At 42.4% G+C, this 21,511-nt stretch overlaps 1 protein-coding gene across 42 annotated transcripts in view; it reads left to right on the top strand.

The window, feature by feature from the left end:
* Window positions 1-21,511, top strand: part of GAPVD1 (GTPase activating protein and VPS9 domains 1) — a 109,172-nt gene that overhangs the window by 16,948 nt on the left and 70,713 nt on the right. For 12 of the 42 annotated variants that reach the window (XM_063788321.1, XM_063788314.1, XM_063788323.1 and 9 more), the window contains one exon: window positions 9,997-10,118. The exons of 26 other annotated variants lie outside the window; for them this stretch is intronic. The gene's annotated coding sequence lies outside the window, so the exon portion shown is untranslated. Of the gene's footprint in view, window positions 1-9,996; window positions 10,119-17,756; window positions 17,878-21,511 lie in introns of those variants that run through there. 4 more of the 42 variants (XM_063788316.1, XM_063788311.1, XM_063788313.1 and 1 more) reach the window with 1 other exon arrangement.

The raw sequence follows: 21,511 nt of genomic DNA, 5'->3' as shown, positions 1-21,511 counted from the left end.
CTAGGCTCAAGCAGTCCTCCTACCTCAGCCTCCCAAGTACCTGGGACTCCAGGTGCATGCCACACCCAGCTAATTTTTAAATTTTTTTATAGAAACAGAGTCTCACTATGTTGCCCAGGCTGGTCTTGAACTACTGTACTCAAGTGATCCTCCTGCCTCAGCCTCCCGAAGTGTTGGGATTATAAGCGTGAGCCACTGTACCTGAACTTGTCAATTTTTTGGAACGAGAATGAACTCATTATTTTAGTATATTATTAATGCCTGACAATTTTTAGATCATGTAATTTCACAAAACATAAAATGAGCAAGAAACTGCTCCTGCACTGAAGGGAGTAAGTTCTGTAAGGAGAAGTAAATGTAAATAAATCGTCGTGATTCAACATGATATTTGTAAAAAATATTTGCAAGAGACACTCATCTATTGTATGGATTGGTTAAGTCCCTGAAAAGTGGTGGATAATTTAAAATGCTCACATTAGGCTGGGTGCGGTGGCTTATGGCTGTAATCCCAGCACTTTGGGAGGCCTAGTCGGGCGGATCACCTGAGGCCAGGAGTTGGAGACCAGTCTGGCCAACATGGTGAAACCCTGTCTCTACTAAAAATACAAAAATTAGCCGGACGTGGTAGTGGGTGCTGGTAATCCCAGGTACTCGGGAGGCTGAGGCAGGAGAATCACTTGAACCTGGGAGGCGGAGGTTGCAGTGAGCCAAGATCATGCCACTACCCTCCAGCCTGGGCGACAGAGCGAGACTCCATCTCAAAATAAATAAATAAGTAAAATGTTCACATTAGGCCAGGCAAGCTGGTTCATGCCTGTAATCCCAGCACTTTGGGAGGCCGAGGCAGAAAGATTGCTTGAGCTCAGGAGTTCGAGACTAGTCTGGGCAATGTGGTAAAACCTCATCTCTACACAAAATACAAACATTAGCTGGATGCGGTAGTACATGCTTGTAGTCCCAGCTGCTTGGGAGGCTGAAGTGGGAAGATTGCTTGAGCTTGGGACATCAAGGCTGCGGTGAGCCATTATCATGCCACAGTACTCCAGCCTGGGTGACAGAGCAAGATGCTGTCTGGGAAAAAAAAAAAAAAAAAAACTCACATTAAAATTATTTGATTGATAAAATGCAAGGGATAACATTATAGCAGGTCATTTTAAAAATGGCAGTCATGGCTGGGCACAGTGACTCATGCCTGTAATCCTAGCACTTTGGGAGGCCCAGGAGGGCGGATCATCTGAGGTCAGGAGTTTGAGACCAGCCTGGCCAATATGGTGAAACCCCGTATCTACTGAAAATACAGAAATTAGCCAGGTGTGGTGGTGGGCGCCTGTAATCCCAGCTACTCAAGAGGCTGAAGCAGGGTAATCACTGGAACCTGGGAGGCAGAGGCTGCAGTGAGCCGAGATCACACCACTGCACTCGTCTGGGAGACAGAGCAAGACTCCATCTAAAAAAAAAAAAAAGACAGTCATGTACTCTTTTGCCCTATTACATTAATGTGAATATTACATAAATACTATGAGGAAGGCCGGCTGCAATGGCTCACGCCTGTAATCGCAGCACCTTGGGAAGCTGAGGCAGGTGGATCACTTGAGGTCAGGAGTTTGAGAACAGCCTGGCCAAATGGTGAAACCCTGTCTCTACAAAAATACAAAAAAATTATCTGGGTGTGGTGGCACACGCCTGTAATCCCAGCTACTATGGAGGCTGAGACAGGAGAATCACTTGAACCAAGGAGGCGGAGGTTGCAGTGAGCCGAGATCGTGCCATTGTACTCCAGCCTAGGTGACAGAGTGAGACTTCATCTCAAAAAAAAAAAAAAAAAAAAATTAAAAATTAAAAAAAAAAAAAAAAACACTGAGGAAAAGTATGTGCACAATAAAAAAAATAGTTCTGCCAAAGTGTAGGCATCGGTATATAAAAATCTTTCCCATACATAATCCTCAGATAACATCATGATTTTTCCCAAATGTGCTTACTATTTGAACTATTATTTATTCAGTGACTTTTTTTTTTGATATGGAGTCTTGGTGCGATGTTCAGGCTGGAGTACAATGGCGAGATCTTGGCTCCCTGCAACCTATGCTTCCTGAGTTCAAGCGATTCTTCTGCCTCAGCCTCCTGAGTAGTTGGGATTACAGGTACGCGCCACCATGCCTGGCTCATTTTTGTATCTTTAGTAGAGATGGGGGTTTCACCATGTTGGCCAGGCTGGTCTTGAACTCCCGACGTCAGGTGATCCACTCAACCTTGGCCTCCCAAAGTGTTGGGATTACAGGCGTGAGCCGCTGCGCTGGCCAAAACATAGTTATTACAACTATTTCAGGAATGTTATATAGAATAAATGAGAAGAGCCGGGCACAGTGGCTCACGCCTGTAATCCCAGCACTTTGGGAGTCCAAGGCGGGCGGCTCACCTGAGGTCAGGAGTTCAAGACCAGCCTGACCAACATGGAGAAACCCTGTCTCCACTAAAAATACAAAATCAGTCAGGCATGGTGGTACATGCCTGTAATCCCAGCTACTTGGGAGGCTGAGGCAGGAGAATCGCTTGAACCCAGGAGGCGGAGGTTGTGGTGAGCCGAGATTGCGCCATTGCGCTCCAGCTTGGGCAACAAGAGCAAAAGTCCATCTCAAAAAAAAAAAAAAAAAAAAAGAATAAATGAGACCATCCATGAAAAGCCCGTAGTTGGTGTCTAGCACCTGGCAGGCCTGAAATGTGTGGTAGTTATTACTGTTTTTATTTCCTAAGCACCCTATTCTTTACTGTTGATCAGTTAAAACTCTTCAAGCTCAACTGTTACTACTACTTTTTTTTTTTTTTTTTTTTTGAGACGGAGTCTCACTGTGTTGTCCAGACTGGAGTGCAGTGGCGCAATCTTGGCTCACTGCAAACTCCGCCTCCTGGGTTCGCGCCATTCTCCCACCTCAGCCTCCCGAGTGACTGGGATTACATGCACCTGCCACCACGCCCAGCTAATTTTTTGTATTTTTAGTAGAGATGGGGTTTCACCGTGTTAGCCAGGATGGTGTCGATCTCCTGACCTTGTGATCAGCCCGTCTCGGCCTTCCAAAGTGCTGGGATTACAGGCGTGAGTCAACGTGCCCAGCCAACTGTTACTACTTCTAATAGCCTAAAAAAAGATTTGCTATTAGGTGGAAGTCAATATAAAAAGTAGCTTTTCTTAAACTATTCTGGCTGGAAAATATATTTCCTTTGCTTCAATTGATCAGAAATTAGTGCAAATGTAATATAGCTATGGAAATTTTGTTTCATGAAGTTTCTGTGTTTCATTTGTGATCACAGTGAACTGAAAGAAAAAATATTTTTAGTGTGATAAACACCATAATGTGTTAACAAATGTTAATGTGTTCCAGAATGTCATATGGGAGCCGTTCCCTTTTCTAGGCAGTGGTGGTTAGAGATTGTGATAATTACAGTGTTCGAATGCTGCTCTCAAGTTTGTATAATTTTTCTTACTGAAAAAAGTTGCTAACTCAGATACTTGAATTTAGAAGTATATTATTTGTTTAATTTAAAAGGTAGACTTAAATTTTTGTTATTTTTGTAGAGAACAGTCTTGCTATATTGTTCAGGCTGGTTATGAACTCCTGACCTCAAGCAGTCCTCCTGCCTCAGCCTCCCAAAGTGCTGGGATCACAGGTGGGAGCCACTGTGCCCAACCTAGAGTTTATTTTTTAGATCAATTTTAGCTTTACAGAAAAATTGAGATGATGGTACAGAGACAGCATCAAGATCAAGTCTTCATATTATTAACATCTTATATTAGCATAGTACATTTGTTTCAATTATGACAGTTTGTTACAATATTGTGAACTAATATCGATACATTATCATTAAATAAGGTTCATACTTTATTCCAATTTCCTCAGTTTTTACCTAGTGTCCTTTTTCTGTTCAGGATCCCATTCAGCATACTATATTACATTTAGATGTTATTGTGTAATTTTTAATTAGATTGTCTTGAATTAGATACATTAATGTATGTGTGTGGATGAAGCACACTATATTACTCATAATGCTCTTAAAGATAATTGGCTTTTTTTTTTTGATGGAGTCTCGCTCTGTCACCCAGGCTGGAATACAGTGGTGGGATCTGGGCTCACTGCAATCTCTGCCTCCTTGCTGGTTCAAGCGATTCTTCTGCCTCAGCCTCCCAAGTAGCTGGGATTACAATAGGCACCTGCCACTACACCTGGCTAATTTTTTAAAAATTTTAATTTTAGTGGCTCATGCCTGTAATCCCAACACTTTGGAACGCCGAGGTGGGCGGATCACAAGATCAAGAGATTGAGACCATCCTGGCCAACGTGGTGAAACCCCGTCTCTACCAAAAATACAAAAATTAGCTGGGCATAGTGGCGTATGCCTGTAGTCCCAGCTACTCGGGAGGCTGAGGCAGGAGAATCACTTGAACCCAGGAGGCGGAGGTTGCAGTGAGCTGAGATCACGCCACTGCACTCCAGCCTGGCAACAGAGCGAGACTCCGTCTCAAAAAATAAAATAAATAAAAAGTTTTAATTTTTATTTTTAGTAAAAACGGGGTTTCACCATGTTGGTCAGGCTGGTCTTGAACTCCTGGCCTCAAGCAATCCACCTGCCTTGGCGTCCCAAAGTGCTGGGATTACAAGCATGAGCCACCACTCCTGGCCTGATAGTCGGCTTTTACTTTTACTTTTACTTTTAGTTAAGTCTTTTACACATGTAAGTTTCATAATGTTAGCAGGTAGTCTGTTTTACCTCTTTAGTTACGACTTTGATATTTCCCACTTACTTTGATGAAAAAGTCATTTTGGTCAATTTTGTCATGTGATGGATATGGCGTCTTGTCTCATTGCCCCTAGGAAATGATAAAAAGTTACCCTACCTTTTAATTGATAAGAATAATGATATCCTACACTCTGCAGCAATTTATACTTTACAGTTATCTTACAGTATACCATCTGAGATAGATAAGGGCATCATCCCAATTTTGAAGATGAGGAAATAAACTTTGGTGAAGTGCCTAGCCACAAGTCACATTGCCAATAGGTGTCAGAGTTCAGTCTTAAATTCATCAGATCTTCTGACTCCAGTTTTAGTATTCTTTCGCCTATGTTAATTAAAATAGTCTTTGTAGAAATTAAGAAAGTAGGAAATGGTCTTTTTTTAATGACTTTCTAACAACATTATTTCTGAAATTATTGGGTTAATAAAGAGGTGATTCATTTGTTTACCTGAATTCTAGCTGTTACTTAAAGTTTATTTTTATATTTATTTATTTATTTATTTATTTATTTATTTATTTATTTATGTTTGAGAGGGAGTTTTGCTCTGTCACCCAGGCTGCAGTGCAATGGCGTGATCTCGGCTTACCACAGCCTCCGCCTCCCAGGTTCAAGCAGTTCTCCTGCCTCAGCCTTCTGAGTAGCTGGGATTATAGGCATGCACCACCACACCCAGCTAATTTTGTATTTTTAGTTGAGACTGGGTTTCACCATGTTGGTCAGGCTGGTCTCGAACTCCTGACCTCAGATGATCCATCCACCTCGGCCTCCCAAAGTGCTGGGATTACAGGTGTGAGCCACCGCGCCCAGCTTATTATTTTTATTTTTTAGACAGGGTCGTGCTGTGTTGCCCAGGCTGAAGTGCAGTGTGGCGCAGTCTTGGCTCACTGCAGCCTTGACATCCCCGGCTCAAGTGATCCTCCGCCTTCAGCCTCTGGAATAGCTGACACCACAGGCGTACATCCCTCCACCTGGCTATTTATTATTATTATTATTTGTAGAGATGGGGTCTCCCTGTATTGACCAGGCTGGTCCCAAACTCCTGGGCTCAAGTGATCCTCTCACCTTGGCCTCCTGAAGTGTTGGGATTATAGGTGTGAGACACCACACCTGACCTTACTTTGAGTTTTGAATTGCTAGATACATATCATTAATTTGGGATACCATTAATTAGAAATTCTCAATAGCGAAAACTTGAAATGTGATTCTTATCCCATAAAAAGTTGGAAATATTTTTTTTCCTACCTTAGAGACCTTCTCTTTAGTCAGAGGAGTTCATTTAGATATAGTTGTTAACATTTGTAATATATGTATTTTCCTTGAAACTTTTTTTTTTCTTTTTTTGATATGGAGTCTCGCTCTGTCACCCAGGCTGGAGTGCAGTGGCATGATCTCAGCTCACTGCAGCCTCTGCCTCCCGGGTTCAAGTGATTCTCCTGCGTCAGGCTTCCCAAGTAGCCAGGACTACAGGTACGTGCCACCATGCCTGGCTAATTTTTTTGAATTTTTAGTAGAGATGGGGTTTTGCCATGTTGGCCAGGCTGGTCTTGAACTCCTGACCTCAAGTGATCCACCCGCCTTGGCCTCCCAAAGTGCTGGGATTACAGGCGTGAGTCACTGAGCCCCGCCAGAACTTTTTTTTTTTTTTTTTGAGATGGAGACTCACTCTTGACACCCAGGCCGAAGTGCAGTGGTGCGATCTCAGCTTGCTGGAATTTCCACCTCCCAGGTTCAAGCAGTTCTCCTGCCTTAACCTCCTGAGTAGCTGGTGGTGCACACCACCATGCCCAGCTAATTTTTTGTATTTTTAGTAGAGATGGGATTTCACCATGCTGGCCAGGGTGGTCTCGATCTCCTGACCTCATGATCCGCTCGCCTCGGCTTCCCAAAGTGCTGGGATTACAGGTGTGAGCCACCGCGCCTGGCAACTTTTTTTTTTTTAAGGAGACAGGGTCTCATTATGTTGCCCAGGCTGTTCTCGAACTCCTGGCCTCAAGTGATCCTCCCTCCTCGGCCTCCCAAAGCACTGACTGACAGGCTTGAGACACCACACCTCTGGCCTCCTTCAGAATTTTAATGTGCAGTCATGGGTCCTTAATGAGAGGGATACATTCTGAGAAATGTGTCATTAGGCAGTGTCATTGTGTAAACATTATAGAGTGTGTTTACACAAACTTAGGTGGCATAGTCCCCTGCTCTCCTAAGCTATATGGCATAGCCTATTTTCTTCTGGGCTACAAACCTGTATAGCATATTACTGTACTGAATACTCTAGGCAATTGTAACATAATAGTAAGTGTTTGTGTATCTAAACATAGAAAAATAGTACAGTAAGAATATTGTATAAAAGCTCCATTATAATCTCATGGGCCCACTGGAGTTTCACCATGGTTGACTGAAAGGTCTTTATGTGGCGCATGACTGTATTTTGTAATTCATAAATTTCACCTTATCAGGCAGTGCCTCCTCTCTGTGCTTTGCGTTAGAGTAGATGTGCTTGCTTATCAGGGGTTGGCAGAGTTTTTCTGTGAAGGGCTAGATAGCAGATATTTTGGACTTGTGGGCCACATGGACTGTGGAGGACTCTGGCAACTATTCAGCTCTGCCATTGTGGCATGAAACCAGCCATAGATAATATATAAACAAGTGAGTATGGCTTCGTTCCAATACAACTTTTATTTATACAAACAGGCAGCAGGCTAAATATGACCTGAAAGTCATATTTTGCTGGCCCCTCCTGTATACCATTATGGAAAGATATAGAAATCCAGTGTGCTTCACTCTTGCCACTAAAATCTCCTTACTGTGCTCTCAGTGATAAGTGTTAAAACATGAGTTGAAAAACTTGAACTTCTCAAAATCTGATTAATATGCATGGGCATAATCTATTTCTTTTTTCTTTTTTCTTTTTTTTTTTTTTTTGAGGTAGAGTCTTCCTCTGTTGTCCAAGCTGGAGTGCAGTGGCCCGATCTCGGGTTCAAGTGATTCTCCTGCCTTCTGGGTTCAAGTGGTTCTCTTGCCTCAGCCTCCCGAATAGCTGGGATTACAGGCATCTGCCACCACACCCGGCTAATTTTTCTATTTTTGGTTAGAGATGGTCTTTTGCCATGTTGGCCAGGCTGGTCTCAAACTCCTGACCTCAGGTGATCCACCTGCCTCGGCCTCCCAAAGTGCTGGGATTACAGGTGTGAGCCACTGCACCTGGCCCATCTGTTTCGTTTTTATAGAAAATATGGTAATGCTGTTGAACTTATTTTATTTTATTTATTTTTTGAGACAGGGTCTCATTCTGTTGGTCAGGCTGGAGTGCAGTGGCTCAGTCTTGGCTTACTGCAGCATTGACCTCCCTGCTCAAGTGATCCTCCTACCTCAGCCTCCTGAGTAGCTGAGACTACAGGCATGCGCAATCACACTCAGATAATTTTCGTGTTCTCTGTAGAGACAGGGTTTTGCCATGTTTCCCAGGCTGGTCTCAAAATCCTGGGCTCAAGTGATCCACCTGCTTTGGCCTCCCAAAGTGCTGGGTCCATAGATGTGAGCCACTTCACCTGGCCATATATATATTAATATACGTGTTTTGAGATGGACCTTGCTCTGTCACCCAGGCTGGAGTGCAGTGGCGCAATTATAGCTCACTGCAACCTCTGCCTCCTGGGCTCAATCAATCCTTCCACTTCAGCCTCCCAAGCAGCTGAGATAACAGCTGTGTGCCACCATGCCCAGCAAATTTTTTTATTGTTGTTGTTTTCTTTGTTTTTTATTTATTTTTTGATAGAGATGGAGTTTTGCCATGTTGCCTAGGCTAATCTTAAACTCTTGGGCTTAAGCAATCTGCCTGCCTTGGCTTCCCAAAGTGCTGGAATTACAGGCATGAACCACCACTCCTGGCCAGCTCTTGACCTTACAGGTTTTCAAAGTCTAGTTTTTTTTTTTTTACTACAAAGAAACTAACTTAGAAACTGCTCGTGAATTTCAGGAAAAAATTATATTTGTTATTTTAGGTATGCCTAATGTTAATTTAAAAATTCTTTGATTTTACTTATGTTCTTATTCATAGAGCAACTGCTGACAATGCAAATATTAGCAAAGATAAAATATTGAGAGCTGCTTATGTTTGGCCATGGTTTGGAGGCTGGGGATAGATACGCCTAAGAGATGCCCTATGCCTTTGAGGACACGGAAAGACAGGATATAGACATTAAAGATGAAAGTACAAAAAATGGTTTCAAATTGGTGGTATCAAAAGTTTCACCGGGCTCGGTGGCTCACGCCTGTAATCTCAGCACTTTGGGAGGCTGAGGTGGGTGAATCACCTGAGGTCATGAGTTTGAGACCAGCCTGGCCAACGTGGCAAAACCCCGTCTCTACTAAAAATACAAAAATTAGCTGGACGTGGTCGGGGGTGCCTGTAATCCTAGCTACTCGGGAGGCTGAGGCAGGACAATCTCTTGAACCCAGGAGGCAGAGGTTGCAGTGAGCTGAGATCGTGCCATTGCACTCCAGTCTGGGCAACAAAAGTGAAACTCCATTTCAAAAAAAAAATCAGTGTGTCAGGAGTTCAGAGTTGAGATTTATTGCCATGTGCATACTGTATGGTTGGAAAGGAAGGTTTTATTGAGTCTGGTCTTGGAAATTGGAACATCTGCATGAGAGGGGGCCAGATATAAATATAGAAACATGACGATGAACTCAAAGTAAAAATGGGCCGGACGCAGTGGCTCATGCCTGTAATCCTAGCATTTTGGGAGGCAAAGGCAGGTGGATCACTTGAGCTCAGGAGTTTGAGACCAGCTTCTACAACATGGCTAAACTTTGTCTCTACAAAAAATGCAAAAATTAGCTGGGCATGGTGGTGCATGCCTGTAGAGGGAGGATTGCTTGAGCTGGGGAGGCACAGAGCCATGATGGTGCCGCTGCACTCCAGCCAGCCTGGTGACAGAGCAAGACCTTGTCTCAAAAATAAAAAATAAAAGAAAAATGGGAAGGCCAGTTTGGCAGGAGCAGGAAAGTTTATGTAGGGAAATAGCATAAATTAGGATTGGAGGGGTGGATTGAAGCAAGATTGTGCTTTGAATATTAAACCAAGGAGTTTGGAAATTATCTCTGAGGGGTAAAGAATAACTGAAAATTTTGAGCAACTTTGTACCTTTATTCCTACTTTAAGTCATTTATTTATTTACTTATTTTATTTTATTTTATATCTTTTGAGATGGAGTCTTGCTCTGTCACCTAGGCTGGAGTGCATTGGTGTGATCACGGCTCACTGCAACCTCTGCCTCCCAGGTTCAAACAATTCTCCTGCCTCAGCCTCTTGAGTAGCTGGGATTACAGGTATGTGCCATCATGTCCAGCTAGTTTTTGTATTTTTAGTAGAGACGGGTTTCACCATGTTGACGAGGCTGGTCTTGAACTCCTGACCTCAAGTGATCCGCCTGTCTTGGCCTCCCAAAATGCTGGAATTACATGTGTGAGCCACCGTTTCTGGCCTACTTTAAGTCTTATATGAAACTTCCAGATGTTGTTTTTAATGTTTTTGGTGCAGTGTGTTTATTTTAGTTAATTTTTTTTTTTTTTTTTTTTTGAGACGGAGTCTCACTCTGTCGCCCAGGCTGGAGTGCAGTGGCGCGATCTCGGCTCACTGCAACCTCCTCTTCCTGGGTTCAAGCGATTCTCCTGCCTCAGCCTCCTGAGTAACTGGATTTACAGGCGTGCACCACCACACCTGGCTCATTTTTGTATTTTTAGTAGAGATGGGGTTTCACAGTGCTGGTCAGGCTGGTCTCAAACTCCTGACTTCATGATCCACCCGCCTCAGCCTCCCAAAGTGCTGGGATTACAGGCTTGAGCCACTGCACCCGGCCTTAGTTAATATTTAATGACAATTTATATTGTTCACATCTTCTTTTCCCATCCACCAAAGGACTACATCCTTGTTCCGTGTTATTTCTACCTTTTGTTTTGAAGCCTCTAATAATAATATGTCATTGAAATACCTCCTTTTCATTTTTTTAAGAGACAGAGGTCTCACTATGTTCCCCAGGGTGGTCTTGAATTCTTGGGCTCACATGATCCTTCCGCCTCAACTTCCCAAAGTGCTGGGATTACAAGCGTGAGCCACCAGGCCCGGCCCATTCTTACATTCATTTAGCAAGTACATACCGAAGTCTTGTGATGTGCCAGGCTCTCTTATGGTCAGTGATGACTGCAAGGGAACCAATTAGGCAAAAATCTCTTTTCTTATGGAGTTGAGATTTTCTTACAGAGATGGTCAATACATGAGATAAATAAGTAAAATGTATAGTATGCTCAGTGCTAAGGAGAAAAAACAATGCAGGGAAAGTGTGTGGCATAGTAGAGGCTGAAATCTTACATAGGGTGGCCAAACTCACTGAAGAACATGATACTTTGGTAAAGACCTAAAGGAAGTGAGAGGTCTGGGATGGTGAGCAAGTGCAAAGGTACTAAGGTAGAAGTGTGTCTGGCACGTCTGACAATACGGCTGGAGCAGAATGGATGAGGGAGAGAGTAATAGAGTGACTATATGTTCTTGTTTATGTCTGTTGTCTTGAAATTATTGATACTGCCTACTTTTACTCCCAATAGAGTCCAGATATTGAGTGATGAATTTTATGGTCTCCTGGTAATAGGAGGTGAGGTAGGAGAGGTAAGGTGGTGAGGAGCAGATAATGGAGAGCTGAGATGAACATATGGAGGATTTTGAACACAGGAGCCCTATGATTTGACTCATGCTTTACAGGCTTACTCTGGCTGCTGTGTTCATAGTAGACTAGGAGCAAAGACTGAAGCAGAGTTAGTTAGGAAACTATTGCAGTAATCCAGGTGAGATATGTGGTGCTTTGGGACAGGAGGATGGTAGCAGTAAAAGTGTTGAGAAGTAGATAGATTCTGGATGTGTTTTGAAGATACACATCAGGATTTGATATGGATTGGGTATAGGATTTACGAGAAAGAAGGGAGTCAAGAATGATAGAGTTTTTGGCCTGAGCAGTTGGAAGGATGGAATTGCCATTGATTGAGATGGGAAAGGCCATCTTTTTGTGGGGAGGGAAACAGGTGTTTTTTAGGGGAAGATGAGGTCAGTTTTGGACATGTTTTAATTTTGAGATGCGTATTAGACAACCCAAGGGAGATGTTGACTAGGCAGTTGCATATATGGATTTGGCATTCAGGGGAAAGGGACAGACTGGAGGTATTAATTTGGGAACTGTTATCACTTTGATGGTACTTAAAAATGATTGAGACTGAATGAGATCGCCTAGGAAGTGAGTTTAGTTAGAAAAGAAAAAGGTCTGAAGATTGAGCCTTGGGGTAACTTATCCAGTGTTTCAAAATCAGGGAGATAAGGGAACCAACAAAGGAGATAGACTGAGTGGAGAAGGACAGGAGCAAACCCATGAGAATGTGGGTGTCCTAGAAGTCAAAGAAAGTTTCTTAAAGAGGAGAGAGGTCAACCATCTCAAATGCTTCTGTTAGGTCAGGAAGAGGAGGAATGATATTTACCATGGATTTAGTAGCATGTTTATTGTTGAACACTAGTAGTTTTGAGTAGTGGAGCAAAACTGATGAGTGCGGGTTTAGGAGTGGATGAGAGGCAAGACACCTTTTTGAAAGAGTTTTGTTGTAAAGGGAAGGAGAAAAAATGGTATGGAAGCTGAGAGGGGAAAGTGAAGTAGAGAGATTTCTTTTTGTATAAGATGAAAAATGACAGCAAGTCTATATGTTGGTGAAAATGATCCAGTAGAGAGAAAAATATGAACGTGGGGATAGGGTGGTTGGATTTCTTTAGCATTGCTTTTAAGTAAATATGAAGGGAGGAAGCCAGTGTTCAAGTGAGGATTGGCAATGACCAGTAGAAAAGCAGTTCATTCAAAGTAAAAGCAAGTAGAAAGAGCATAGATGTAGATAAGTCAATGTAAGTATGATACTGTGAGCTTGTGGAAAGTCTCTTTCTCATTGCTTCATTTTTCTCAATGAAGACAAAAGTGCGGAGCTGAATAAGGATAAGGGAAGAGGTGTTGGAAGTTTGAGAAGAGGAAATGGTATGAATTAGCTGCCTTGGAGAGTGGGACAGTGGGGGATGGATTGGGAAAATACAGTGTGCATGTGCCACAACAGTAAGCGTCCATCTAGGGTTTGTGATAATGGGGTTAAAGTGATAATAGCCAGACATGGTGGCTCACACTTGTAATCCCAGCCAAGGCCAGGAATATCACTTGAGCCCAGGAGTTTGAGACCAGCCTAGGTAACACAATCAGACCCCATCTCTACAAAATAAAAAATTAGCTGGATGTGGTGGTGTATGCCTGTGGTCCCAGCCTCTGGATGCTGAGGTAGAAGGATTGCTTGAGCTTGGGAGGTCAAGGCTGCATTGAGCCGTGATCACATTACTACACTCCAGCCTGGGCAACAGCAAGACCCTGTCTCAAAGTAAAAAAAAAAAAAAAAAAAAAAAAAAAGACTGGGCATAATGGCTCCATCCCAGAACTTTGGGAGGCCAAGGCAAGAGGCTCACTTGAGCCCAGGAGTTTGGGACCAGCCTAGGCAACATAGGGAGACCTCATCTCTCAAGAAAAATAGAAGAAGATAGCTGGGTGTGATGGCACACACCTGTAGTCCCAGCTACTCAGGAGGCTGAGGAGGGAGGATTGCTTGAGCCTGGGAGGTCGTGGCTACAGTGCTGTGATCATGCCACTGCACTCCAGCGTGGGCATCAGAGAAAGACCCTATCTAAGGAAAAAAAAAAAAAGATACTAGCGTTGTCATGTGTGTTTGTTTCCCCATCTACATGTGTGGATGAGGCAGAACATTTGATTTAACTGGGATTGCGGTTTAGTCTAGTGAGGAGGGCAGGTTGAGGGTGCATTCAAGGAAGTGATTATAATGATTGGCCATGGGATTTACACTAGCTAGGTAAGGAGGGAAGCAAAAACAGGAAGCAGGTGAAGGTTAGTTAAAAAGGTGGTAAGATCAATGGCTTGAAAGTCTTGTTGTGGGGTCATATGATTGTTGGAGTTGTGTGGTGTTGGAGAAGTAAGAAAAGACTGTAGTATGTGCCTGCAAGAGAGGGAGGATGATAGGTGGTATGGTTTAATGAAATGAGATTCAAAGCTGGGGTTTTTAATGGTGGAGGGAGGAAGAGTGGTGTGAAAGTGGACCCATAGTGTGAAGGATATGGGAGAGAAAACAGTCTTACCTAAGAGGTCTATAGAGGAAGCCATGTTTCCATGGGAAAGCCAGATTTTAGTTAAGGCAGGAAGGTAAAGAGAACCTCTCCAGAAAAGGTTCAAGTTACAGATTTTCTGATAATTGAACTTGTGTTCCAGGAGCCACTGTGAAAAGGATTGAAGAGGTAAGGAGGAGCAGGAGGTGAAGTAGGAAGAGGTGATGTACAAAGCTATCCAGGTGCCAGGCACGGTGACTCACACCTGTTATCCCAGCACTTTAGGAGGCTGAGGTGGGAGGATTGCTTGAGCCCAAGAGTTTGAGACCTGAGCAACATGGTGAGACTCTGTCTCCACAAAAAGCAAATTTTAAAAATTAGCTGGCTGTAGTGTCATATACCTACAGCTACTCGGGAGGCGGAGGTGAGAGGATTGCTTGAGTCTGGGAGATAGAGGCTGCAGTGAGCCATGATCCCGCCACTGCACTCCGCCTGGATGACAGCAAGACCCTGTCTCAGCAAACAAAACCAAACCATAAGACAACAACAACAAAAGAAACACAAAGCTGTTTAGAGATTTGGTTTTGCAGGATAAAGGATGACCTGGAAGTTCTGACTTTATTATGATTGACATGAACAGAAATAAAGGGCAGACTAAACTAAGACTTGGTGGTCCAGGGTAGATTTTTTTTTTTTTAGACACTCTTGCCCTGTCACCCAGGCTGGAGTGCAGTGTTGTGATCTCAGCTCACTGCAACCTCTGCCTCTCGGGTTCAAGTGATTTTCTTGCCTCAGCCTCCTGAGTAGCTGGGATTACAGGTGTGCACCACCAAGCCCGGCTAATTTTTGTATTTTTACTAGAGGGATTTCACCATGTTGGCCAGGCAGGTCTTGAACTCCTGACCTCAAGTGATCTGCCTGCCTCGGCCTCCCAAAGTGCTAGGATTACAGGCGTGAACCACCATGCCCGGCTGGTCCAGGGTAGATTTTGATGGGGTTGGCAGTAAGGGCTGAGGGAATGGAGAGGAGAAGATCTTCTTGCCAAATACATGCAGGATTTTCTGGGGCTTCCATTTGGCTTCTGATACTGGAAGTATGGAGTATTAATTAAGGGGAGTCTTAATTGAGCACACAGGCTCTCCTGACTTCTGCAGATGTTTTAATATATTCTGGCACTATTGGGAAATCATTAATGGCTTTCAAAAGGAATTCTGGAGGGATTGGGAAGGATTATATTAACTGTTGCTTTGGAAATACCAATCTGACAGTGTAGGGTAGGTTGGAGAGAGAAGAAACTTGAAGTATAGGAACATGTTAGGAAATTTTTCCAGTTGTCATGGATTTATGATATGGAATTTGGTTATTTGCAGAACAATTCAAAAGGAAAGGACAATTGTGAGAGTAGAACTTGGTGACAGACCTTGCTGAGGAGAGGATGGTTCCTGAGTTTGGAGTCTAGGAGCCTGTTTGTGCCATGACAGAAATAGAAAAGTCTGAAAGAGTTGCTGGTTTTAGAAGGGAGATTGCTATGCTCTAGGATATGTTTGAATCTTGGGTGATTGGACTCTTAGGTCTCCTTTCATCATACCTGTAGTGACTTGTAATTTCCTTGTTCTTAGCTTCACAGTTGACTAAGCTTTATGAGGACAGAGATTGTGTCTGTTTTGTTCTGTATTGTCAGTGCCTGGCACAGTGAATACATTTCAGAAATAATTGCTGAATTAAAGTAGAGAAATGGCTTTTTTTTTTTTTTTTTTGAGATAGAGTTTTGCTTGTTGGCCAGGCTGGAGTGCATTGGTGTGATCTCAGTTGACTCTAACCTCTGCCACCCGGGTTCAAGCGATTCTTCTGCCTCAGCCTCCCGAGTAGCTGGGATGACAGGCAGCTGCCACCATGCCCAGCTAATTTTATATATTTTATATATATATAATATTAAAATATATATATTATGTTTTATATATAAAAATATATATTTATATATATTTATTTATATATATTTATATAAATATATATATTTATATAAATATAAAAATATATTTATATAAATATATATATTTATATATATTTATATAAATACAAAAAAATATAAATATGTATTTTATGGTTTTATAAAATATATACATTTTTATATTATATATAATATAAAATAAAATATATAAAAATTTTATATTTATATATAAAATATAAAAAATATATATATAAATATATTATATATATATAAATATATTATATATATATATATAAAGTTTTTGTTTCTGGTTTTGTTTTTTTGAGATGGTGTCTGACTCTGTTGCCAGTCTGGAGTGCAGTGGTGCAGTCTCGGCTCACTGCAACCTCCGCCTCCTGGCTTCAAGCGATTCTTCTGCCCTAGCCTCCCTAGTAGCTGGGACTACAGGTGTGCACCACCATGCCCAGCTAATTTTTGTGTTTTTAAGTGGAGATAGGGTTTCACCATGTTGGTGATCTCGATCTCTTGACCTCGTGATCCGCCCACCTCGGCCTCCGAAAGTGCTGGGATTACAGGCGTGAGCCACTGTGCCTGGCCAATTTTTATATTTTTAGTAGAGACAGGGTTTCACAGTGTTGGTCAGGCTGGTCTCGAACTCCTCATCTCAAGTGATCCACCCGCCTCCACCTCCCAAAGTGCTGGGATTACAGGCATGAGCCACTGCGCCCAGCCAAAATGGCTTTTTTTTTTTTTGAGACAGAATCTCGCTCTGTCGCCCAGGCTGGAGTGCAGCGCGTGATCTCGGCTCACTGCAACCTTCACCTCTTGGATTCGAGCAATTCTTCTGCCTCAGCCTCCTGAGTAGCTGGGACTACAGGCGCGTGTCACCATGCCCGGCTAATTTTTGAATTTTTTAGTAGAGACGGGGTTTCACCATGTTGGTCAGGCTGGTCTCAAACTCCAGACCTTGTGATCCACCTGCCTCAGCCTCCCAAAATGCTGGGATTACAGGCGTGAGCCACTGTACCCAGCTAAAATGGTTTTTTTTTTTTTTTCAAACTTTCCTATGGTGCTGAGAGAAATGGCTTTTAATAGACTTTTCAATTCTGAAATTCTGTCTTGATATTCAGATGTTTTGCAGGTAGAGGAAATAAAGAATTTAAGCTCAGTCAAGAGATAAGGGCTGGAGACACTATGTTTTGTGTGGTATTTCGGTGTAAACTCAAATGAAGTAGATGTCATCAGAAGCCAAATAAAGTTCTATAAAAACCAATAGGTAACAGGAACTTTAAGGAGTAAATTTTTAACAGAACTAGAAATTAAAGTAGATGTTAGTGACAAAATGTTTAGATTAGTTGATTGAGAGCAAGTGCTTCTTTCGAGTCAGACAGAACTGAGTTTGTTTGAATCTTGACTTAGCTACATACTAGATATGTCAATACTTTTCTCAACTGTCAAATGAGGATAATGAGAGTACACCTGTCACAGGGTTGTAAGAGTTCAGTTAGGAAAAAGAATAGCAGAGTACTTGGCATAACTCCTAAATAAATGCTAGTTTGATATTAATATTATTATTGTTAGTTTGATGGTCATGTTATTGATACTTTTCAGGAAACAAACTGATTTATTTCCTAATGTCTGTACTTTTCTGTTGTCTTTAGTATTGTAAAAATTTTCCTACTTTTAGTTGTTCATGTCTAAATTTTATTTAAGCTATTCCTGGTGACCCTGAACTCCTCTGATATTATAGTGGTGTCTTAGAAAAGCAGAACAAATTGGTATACTTTTTAAATTACCAAACCCTTTTCCTCAATCTTTTTTTTTTTTTTTTTTTTTTGAGACGGGGTCTGGCTCTGTCACCCAGGCTGGAGTGCAGTGACACGATCTCAGCTCACTGTAACCTCTGCCTCCCGGGTTCAAGCGATCCTCCCATCTGACCCTCCCAAGTAGCTGGCATTCAGGTATGCGCCACCACACCCGGCTAGTTTTTGTATTTTTAGTAGAGATGGAGTTTCACCATGTTGGCCAGACTGATCTTGAACTCCTGAGCTCAAGTGATCCGCCTACATTAGCCTCCCAAAGTGCTGGGATTACAGGTATGAGCCACCATGCCCAGCCTCATGTGTTAATTTTTTAAAGTTGTGTTTGAAGACTTTAGTTTCTAAATTGCATGAATTGGCTCATATTTTGCTGTGTCATTGAAAACATTTTATGTTCTCTTTCTATCTTGAACAATATTTCAATTGTAATTAGGTTGTGAGCTCCTTGAGATTAGGCGATTTGGCTAGGCTCCAGCGAAACTCAGTCATATATTTGTTCAATTACATTGAATTAAGCAGCAAGAAAGGCACAGTTTGAGAATTTCTAAAGTATTTTACCCCATTTTTTAATTATGAAAAATTTCTAACATACAAAAACCATTGAAAGATAGCACAGCGATCATTATATACCTACCACCTCAGTTCAACAGTTTACATTTTGCTATATTAAAAAAAATTCTCTTAATGTTTTTGCTGAACCATGTACAAGTTGCAGACATCCTAACACTTTCTTTCTTTCTTCCTTTTTTTTTTTTTTGAGAGAGAGTCTTGCTTTGTTGCCCAGGCTGGAGTGCGGTGGCACAATCTTGGCTTACTACAACCTCTGCCTCCCAAGTTCAAGCGATTCTCCTGCCTCAGCCTCCCAAGTAGCTGGGATTACAAAGTGCACGTCACCATGCCTGGCTAATGTTTGTATTTTTAGTAGAGACGGGGTCTCACCATGCTGGCCAGGCGGGTCTTGAACTCCTGAAGTGATCCACCCGCCTCGGCCTCCCAAAGTGCTGGGATTACAGGCCTGAGCCACCATGCCTGGCCCTAACATTTTATTTCTAAATATACACATAAGCATGCATCTCTTAAAAGCAGTGTATTCTCCTATGTAATCACAATACCAATATCACACCTAATAATAATTAACAATACTTTTCTAATATCATCTGGTATCCAGTCCATATTTAAATTTCTCCAGTTGTCCCTAAAGTGGCTTTTCTCTCTTTTCCTTCTAATCAAGAGCCAGTCAAGACTCTTGCATTGCATTTGGTTATGTTGTTTTAGTTGCTTTTAATCTAGAACAGTTTCTCTTAAGCTTTTTCTCCCATTATAGCAATATAACTACAAGACAAGCAGGAAATCTTGTAGGCAAATACATATTAGAATTCATCTGATTATTTAAAAAAATTTATCAATGATTTTGTAAAAGAATGTGTAAATTTTATTTTATTTTATTTTATTTATTTATTTTTTGAGACGGAGTCTCATTCTGTTGCCCAGGCTAGAGTGCAGTGGCACAATCTCAGCTCACTGAAACCTCTGCCTCCCAGGTCCAAGCAATTCGCTGCCTCAGCCTCCGGAGTAGCTGGGATTACAGGCATGTGCTACCACGCCTGGCTAATTTTTGTATTTTTAGTAGAGACAGGGTTTCGCCATGTTGGCCAGACTGGTCTCAAACTCCTGACCTTGTGATCCACCCACCTTGACCTCCCAAAGTGCTGGGATTACAGGCATGAGCCACCACACCCAGCCCCAAGAATGTGTAAATTTTAACAATTATTTGTTGATTTTCTACATTTATGTTATCTTTGTAGCCATGAGGGTTGTTAGGAAAATATATGTAAACATCTATGCAAAAACTCTAAAGCAGGGACTCTAAATAATTTGTTTTTGTTGTTGGTGGCGCACACTTGTAATCCCAGCTACTCAGGAGGTTGAGGCAAGAAAATCGCTTGAACCTGGGAGGCGGAGGTTGCAGTGAGCTGAGATCGCTTGAGCTTAGGAGTTCAAGACCAGCTTAGGTAACTTAGTGAGACCCTGTCTCTACAAATGTTTAAAAATTAGCCAGGTGTGGTTTCACACGCCTATAGTCCCAGGTACTCAGGAGACTGATGTTGGAGGATCACTTGAGCCCAGGAGGTCAAGGCTGGAGTGAGCCGTGATCGTGCCAGTGTATTCCAGCCTGGGCAACAGAGTGAGGTCCTGTCTTTAAAAAAAAAAAAAGTCCCAAGAATCACTGCTACAATTACAGAGAAACTTATTTGAACATTAATTTTGGTGTGGTAAGCCTGCTTATATTTAAATTTAAATAGGAGAAATGGGTACTTGTTTTTTGTTTTGTTTTTTTTTTGAGATGGAGTCTCACTCTATTTGCCCAGGCTGGAATGCAGTGATGTCATCTTGGCTCACTGCAACCTCTGCCTCCTGGGTTCTACTGTGCAACCTCCACCTCCTGGGTTTTAGTGATTCTCCTGCCTCAGCCTCCTGAGTAGCTGGGATTACAGGCCCTTGCCACCATTCCTGGCTAATGTTTTTGTATTTGTAATAGAGATGGAGTTTCACCATGTTGGCCACGCTGATCTTGAACTCCTGACCTCAGGTGATCCACCCACCTTGGCCTCCCAAAGTGCTGGGATTACAGGTGTGAGCCATTGCTCCAGGCCAGAAATCCGTACCTTTTTCTTTTTCTTTTTTTTGTTTTGAGAGGGAGTCTTGCTCTGTCGCCCAAGCTGGAGTGTAGTAGCGCAATCTCAGCTCACTGCAACCTCTGCCTCCTGGGTTCAAGCGATTCTCCTGCCTCAGCCTCCCAAATAGCTGGGATTACAGGTGCACACCACCACACCTGGCTAATTTTTGTATTTTTAGTAGTGACGGGGTTTCACCATGTTGGCCAGGTTGGTCTCGAACTCCTGACCTCGTGATCTGCCCGCCTCAGCCTCTTAAAGTGCTGGAATTACAGGCACAGAAATGGGTACTTTCAAAGTGCTTACTCTGTGCACATTATGAGGAACTCAACGTTGAATCAGACACAGTTTGTACTCTAGAGCAGTGCTATTCAGTAGAACTTTCATCATTCTGTGATGGTGGAAATGTCCTATGTCTGCATTGTCCGGTGTAATAGCTGCTAGCTACATGTGGGTCCCCAGTACTAGGAATGGCATCTAGTATGACTAAGAAACAGAATTTTAAATTAAATTATTTTTGTTAAGATAGAATTTGCATACCGTACATTTTGAATTTTAATTTAAAATTTAACTTTAATTAATTTAAACAACCATGTGTGGCCAAAATATTGCACAGCACAGCCCCTAGAGTCTTTAAATCTATCGTGGGAGACTGATGGGATGTGAACATGTGAAATGTAAGTTAGTAAAATATTTAAATAACAGGGCAATAGCGTAAGTGTGCTGCAGGACATGTATAGTTGCCAGATTGACAGCATGGGCCGGGTGCAGTGGCTCACTACTATAATCCCAGCACTTTGGTAGACTGAGGTGGGAAGATCTCTTGAGCCCAGGGGTACAAGACCAGCCTGGGCAACATGATGAAATCCCGCCTCTACTTAAGATACAAAAAATTAGCTAGCAGCATGCCTGTAATCCCAGACCCAGGAGGCTGAGGTGGGAGGATCACCTGAACCCAGGAAGTCAAGGCTGCAGTGAGCCGTGATTGTGCACTGCACTCCAGCCTGGACAATGGGCGTGAGACCCTGTCTCATGCCAGAACAAAAACAAAACAGTGCAGAAATGCAGGAGCATGTGAGACACCAGCAATCAAGGAAAGA

Source organism: Pan troglodytes, chromosome 11 (genome assembly GCF_028858775.2).
Source record: "Pan troglodytes isolate AG18354 chromosome 11, NHGRI_mPanTro3-v2.0_pri, whole genome shotgun sequence".
Lineage (NCBI taxonomy): Eukaryota > Metazoa > Chordata > Mammalia > Primates > Hominidae > Pan > Pan troglodytes.
The sequence above is the reverse complement of the archived record's forward strand: the minus strand, read 5'-3'. Positions and strand labels throughout refer to the sequence as shown.